This window comes from Pteropus alecto, unplaced genomic scaffold (genome assembly GCF_000325575.1).
Source record: "Pteropus alecto unplaced genomic scaffold, ASM32557v1 scaffold134, whole genome shotgun sequence".
In the NCBI taxonomy this organism is placed as follows: Eukaryota; Metazoa; Chordata; class Mammalia; order Chiroptera; family Pteropodidae; genus Pteropus; species Pteropus alecto.
Genome location: NW_006436283.1, coordinates 11032000 through 11038287, shown reverse-complemented (window position 1 = coordinate 11038287; position 6288 = coordinate 11032000).

Sequence of the window (6288 nt, the reverse complement as noted above, 5' to 3'; positions counted from 1 at the left end):
GTTTGCGCTCTGCTCCCTTCCCCTCTCCCCGCTGGCTCGGGTTTCTCGCTCTCCCCGCGCTCGCGCGCGCGCTCTCTCTCCCTCTCCCTCTCCCTCTCTCTCTCTCTCTCTCCCAGGGTTCATTCACATTAACAGAGCGAAGGAAGCCACGGCACGGGTTCCCCAGGAGGACAGAAGGGAAACCGCGTTTCCAGCCACCTGGCTCGCCCAACCCAGGACACTCAGCCTCCCCTCCGACGACTTGGGGACTCTTTAATATGTGGAGTGTGTGTGTGTGGTGGCCTTTCTTTCCCCGTGTACATATCCGTGCCTTTACCTGGCGAAGAATGTATAGGAGTGTGGGAGTGAGTGTCAGATTTCCAGAAGCCCCAGATGTAAGTCACAGCTGGGAGACACTGCAGGCCAAGCCAGGCCCTGGCCACTCTCCTCCCGCACCCAGGTGGCTCCTGCCTTCTGCAGCTCCTCGGGGACCTGCTGGCAGGGCCTGGGAGCACCCAGACTTCGGGGTTGAGGCAGAAGGGAGGTGTCAGTCCGAGGTCTTTTGAGAAGAACATAGAATTCTTGCTTTATAGGTGGGTGGTGAGGCTGTGATTGAAGCTGGGGCGCACCCCATTATTACATTTCGGATAGCATATCACTGTGAGGCTAGGAACATCCGGGCTGTACCAGGTTCAAATATACCAGCCCCCTGTGTCCCTCGGTCTCCCATCTCTCTTCCAAACCTTTATTTCTTTTTGCCTTTCGCTCGACTCGAGCTTAACTGGCTTTCGCTTACTGCTTCCCCTTCATCACCAGCCGGGGCTCCAAGCCCTGCTGGCTTCACTTAATTGCCTTTGCTGCTGGCACGATCTCAACCTGGACACACTCCGTTCCTCTCAGAGCCAGTCCAGGCTCCTCCTCCGTGGAAAGCCAGCTCCAAACTTCCCTCCAGGAGGTCCTCAGAGACCAGCACCTGGTCTATCGTGCCTTCCTACCTCCCCAAAGCTCACGTGGTTGGCATCCCTGTCCCGTGTCCTGTGGGATGCAGCGCTGGACACCCTCAGGCAAGTGAAAGAGGAATATAGAGAGCTGCTATTCTTGCAAAATGCAGCTTAAATTTCACCTCCTTTGTGGCGCCTTCCCCGGCTCCTACTACCCGGAGAAAATCGGTGACCCCATGCTAGAATGAACAGATCGCTCACCCAGGAGATCGTGAGCCTTCTCTGTACCTGACATATATGAGAAGTGCTTAAGAAATATTTGCTGAGTGAGAAGTATTCCTTGGTTGGGGAAAATAGAGCATATAAATAAAAGGGAGAAAATTCCAAGACAGTATATATAGCCCAAGGACCAGACTGGCTGCATTAATTAGCATTGTCGGCCCCCTTCTCCTGCCTTTGGGGTGTCTGTTCTGCTTCTTCAAAGTCTCAGAGAACAAGAGTCATCATCTCTATGTTACTTCCACCCACCTGCCACCTGATCTGGGCTTCTGAACACAGCAGGTGGCCAATGTGTGCCTGAAGGTGTACAGCAGGTGTGAGAGAGCTTATTGTGGCTCAGAACAGGGCTGCTCATCTCGACCCCTAATATCCACGAGGATAAATTCTGGGTTCTATTCTCAGAAGCCCCCAGAAAGATGGATCTCAAGCTTTTCTTTGTTTTTGTTTTTGTTTTTCCTTTCATTTTATTTTCTTTTCCTTCTTCCTCTCCTCCTCCTCCTCCTCCTGCAAGGAACAAATCTTTGCCTTATATTAAATCTTAAACAGAAGCCCAACATAAACAAACCAGGTCTCCCACAAGTTAGCCTTGTAGGTAAGCACTGGCATTACTCCGGCCGGATGGGGGACCCAGAGTACCCATACCCACCCTCCCACACCACATGACGTGAAAACCGACATCCTGAGCTGGATCCTGGGACACTCAGAGATGACACCTGGGTACTGGGGCCCTCCTATAAACAACGGATCCTCACAGAGACAAAGCAGAAGTCTTCATCGGAGTCCTGCTAGACCAGCTCCCTGCCTCTTCTCTCAGAGGAGCGTGTGGGAGAGTCGAGAGAGCTCTGGGCCAGGAGCCAAGACAGCCGCCATATCCCGCTGGCCCCACGGCTAACTAGCAGGGTGATCTTGGACAAGCCGAAACCACCTGGGAGAAAGATACCGCTCTGGGCTCCCTTTCAGAGTTGTTTTGAGGGTCAAATAAATCAGCTTTGCACATTGCATACACTTAGCGACCATTGTGGAATGAGTAGTAAATGCTCCCTTTTCTACCTTTTTTTTGGACACTGTCTAGGGGACAGACATTTTCTGTTAATTCTCACTATTATCCCCCTTACGACACCTGGAAAATCCAAGGCACAGAAAAGTTGAGTAACTTGCTCAAGGCCTGACACCTGGAAGATGTCAGCTCAGATCCTGACGACGTCAAGGCCAGAGTTTTTCAGGGACACTAAACAGCCTCTTGGTCCTTGTCAAGTACTTCTTGATGGTGTCGTTATTATTACGCATTAATTTGGGGGACATGGACTCCAGTGGGGGCTTGGCAGTTTGCCTTTCCTTCTGTAGACACCTAAGTGGCAGCCATGCTTATTCCTGAGACGACGAGGGTGTAGACTGTGGAGTCAAATAAGGACTTGACCGCCAGCGAAGGGAGCTAGAGCAAACTCAAGACTGTCTGAGACCATTTATCATGCCTGGGTGATCACAATTTAAATCTGGAAATTTCTGCTCAGCTGGATTAGAGAACTCTAAGTGGCAGTATTTAACTGCTGCCCGAGGTCCCTGGAGTTTCTCCCATGTGACATTTTCAGATCTGAGTGAGGGAGGTGTCCTTTGCTTGCTCTAGGGGAGGCTCTGGATTGGCCTTGTTCTGGTGAGGCTGGACGCTTGGCATCTTCCCCCAGGGGGCCACTCAGCATAAGTTTTACTGTTGGGGGAGGGGACGTCAACATACATATTACCTCTCTGGACAGCTGAGAAGGCGGAGATATTTGGTCCTGTCCTCCAAAGCTGTCTTTTTCAACCCAAAGTGGTTTCTTTCTCTCTCTTGGGATCATTCGGGTAATTACCACAATTCTTCACTTTACTTTGACTGTGAAGACAAAGCTTTCATGAGCTCAGAACCCTCCCATGATCTCAACTCCAGGGTGAAGCGGCCGGGAGATGGCAGTGGGAGAGGAATACGATATTAGGCTGCGCGTGCCGCGTAACGTGCATGTAACGTGCATGTCAAATTGGTGAAGAAGCTGCATTTGCAGTCACGGGGAGAAGGAAGGGAGAGGCCCTCTGCCAGCTAGGGAGCGTGGTGGCTCCAAAAGCCTTCATTAAAAGCTTCGTTTCCCCCTTTGTCCTCCAGCAATAAGGACCTTTGTGTGGCAACTTTTTGTAATCTCTCATTTTCATGCCCAAAGCAGATGGTTCTGTGGGTATCAGAAGGCTTAGTTGGGGGATTTGGGAAGCTTGGGAGAGATCTCAGGTGAATAGACATAAAGAGTAATTTTGAGTTTCTATAGCAAGGGGTTGAGGGTGAGTCTTAGAAGGTTCCGGGGCTTGGCTCAATGTGGAGCCTTATCTGCAACCCATCCAAGCTGCTCAGAATCCAAAAAGAATGCCTCCAGACCTGGTACCGACAGCCTCCCCTCCATCAGATTACGCGCGCTGCAAGGAAGACTCTTTCCTTTTTTCAGTATTTCAGTAGGTTCCTCTGAGGGAGCGTGGAGATCAGAATACGCTTCTTGGCTTTATGTGTTCAAGCTTATTCTATTTCATTTGCTTATTACTTATATCCCATTCGAGGTGATTGGAGCTGGATAAGCAGCATTCTTTTTCATTTCTGCCACAAAGCAGTGGCATGCTCGCCATCCCCGCACCAGGCCAGCCCCTAGAAATGCAGAGGGGAGGGAAGCAGCATGCAAGCAGTGCCTTCTGAGTGCCAGTCACTCCGTGGGCATGTCACTTAATCATGGCAGCAGCTATAACAGGTGGACAGCTTGACTCTCTTTCTGTAGAAGATAAACCTGCAGCTAAACAGTAAGTGGCCGAGCAGGGGTTTGAACCCAGCTCTTCCTGGAGCACAGCTGGGCTCTGTCCGCTACTGCACTGCACCCCATTCCCCCGAGGGTGCAGAAGCTCAGGGTCTTCCTGCCCACATCTGTTTCCGCCCCCTCTCCTCCTTTCTGTACGTATCCAGATGAAACCAGGTTCAAATGATTATCAAAGTCACACGGGGGTGGAGAGTCAAGGAAAGAGCTGCACCTGTAGCCAGGTGGGGTGGAGCAGGCTCCCATTTCCTGGGGAGGTAGGGGGCGGAGCTGGGCTGATGGCAGGTGCTGGAAGCCTGACTAGCCTTCGGAGTCCACCTGGCTCCTACCCTCAAGACTGGCCAGAGTAGGGGAGAGGGCCAGCCCCTGACCCCAGGCTGGTGGCTTCTCTGAGGCAGGTCTGGCCTCTGGCTGCCCCTCTCTCCTGGGCATTTTCCGTTTCCTGTTGGTAGGAGGATGCAGCACCCTGCTGTCAGTGTTAAGCAGCGAACAGAACAGTGTCCTGTGAGTGAAGTCCGCGTGGGCTTATTCGAGACCTGTGTATGTTTCCAAAATTGATCCCAACAGGGGCTGCACTCGGTGCCATGCTGTGCTGTCACCGGTACGAGAACCTTCTCCGGAACCAGTCCTGACGATGAGCAGACTGATATTAACAGCCTGTGTGGCCAAAGCTTCCGGCCCAGCACGCTTGGTACTTAGCTGGTTATTCTGAGAACATTCTTTTCAAAACACTCAACAGGACAAACAGACCAGAGGTTCCTTTGTCCACAGCCAGCCTCTAAGACCGAGCCGACTCTCAGAGGGTTGAGAACACTCCAAGGAAGAAATCAGCAGAAACATTTGAAAATGGGGGCGGGGAGGATGGTCAATGACAGCTCATTCCGCGAGGAACATGTATCATTTGTGTTTTTACCAAAGGAGAGATTTTAATTCCTAAAATATAACAGCCTTGTGCAGGAGCTGGAAGAAAAGGTAGCGTTTCGTGCAGAACTTTGCTGCAAAGTGCCCGGCTGTGGAATGAAAGCTTTGGTTCAGGGTAGGCCTGGCTACTTCTGACTTCTGAATGCACCTGCCTTTTCATCTCCTGCCTCCCGCGGCTCTCAGCCGCCCGCCGGGGGATGGAGGCTGCTCCTACTCTCAGCCCCCTTGGAGCTGTGCTTGCTGCTGGGTGGGAGGGCTTGCTTTATACTGCAGATGTCTTTCTGAATCATGGATATTAATTGAATATTTGCGTCTGCCTCCTCTGTTCGCTGGTTCCACTCTCTGTTATTGAAGAGCTGCTGGCCCTTTGCTGCTTTTCTCCCCAAGCCTTTTTCTTATGAACAGGAAAGAGATGGTCGTTGGATTCAGGTTGACCCAGGTTTCTAGTCATGTGTGGCTGTGTGGCCTTGGACTAGCGCTGCACCTCTCTGGGCCCTGGCAAAATGGGAACCAAGCACCTGCCTCATGGGGCTGTTGTGTAGATTAAAGAAGGCCTAGGCGAGGAGGGGCATGACAGTGCTAGTAGCCAGTGTGTACTCAGCACTTCGTAAGCACCAGGCTTTTGAACCTCAGCAGTCGGGCTCCAGAACCCACGCTTATAATTTTGATTGAAATATATACTAAATAAGTGGTAACTTCTATTATCTTGCTCATTAATACTCCCCAACAATTAACTTTCAGTGTCCTCATCCACCGACAATCGCTGGCTTCACCAGATGCAAGCTTCCTTTGTAATCACCCATTAACTTATCCGAACCGGAAATACTGGATTTTGCTCCGTGAGACCGGACCCTTTTCTGTTGGTTCATTTTGTCCCCTGGGAACTTAGGAATGTGAATCCTCTGGGTGACAAAGTCTTCATTAAAATCGTTGCTGTCCGTTGCCAAAACTCTCTGAAATCTCGTGGCCACAGAGCTGGGCTTGTGGCAACCGGTGGTACAGGAGACAGAGCCCAGGCAGGTGACTCAACTCTCCTCAGCTGTCCCATGGCACTGCAAAGCCCACCCCCGTGGAGGTGTTGTAAAATCTGAAGATGATGTGTGAGGTGCGTGGCCTCAGCTGACCCAGGCAAGGTGGTTTGACATCAACAGATGTCACTGCTAGAGGCACATGATATGAAATAGGAAATAATATTAATCGTATGGATGAGCAATGTGCCCAGAACTGCAAAGTCCTCTTCAAGTGGTCTGCAAAATCACTGGGGTCTTCTCAGACATGTCTGCCCGGAAGTACCTGCTCCCCGCTGTGGCCACTGTGCACCTCAGGACCTTCTCCATCCCTCCCACCGC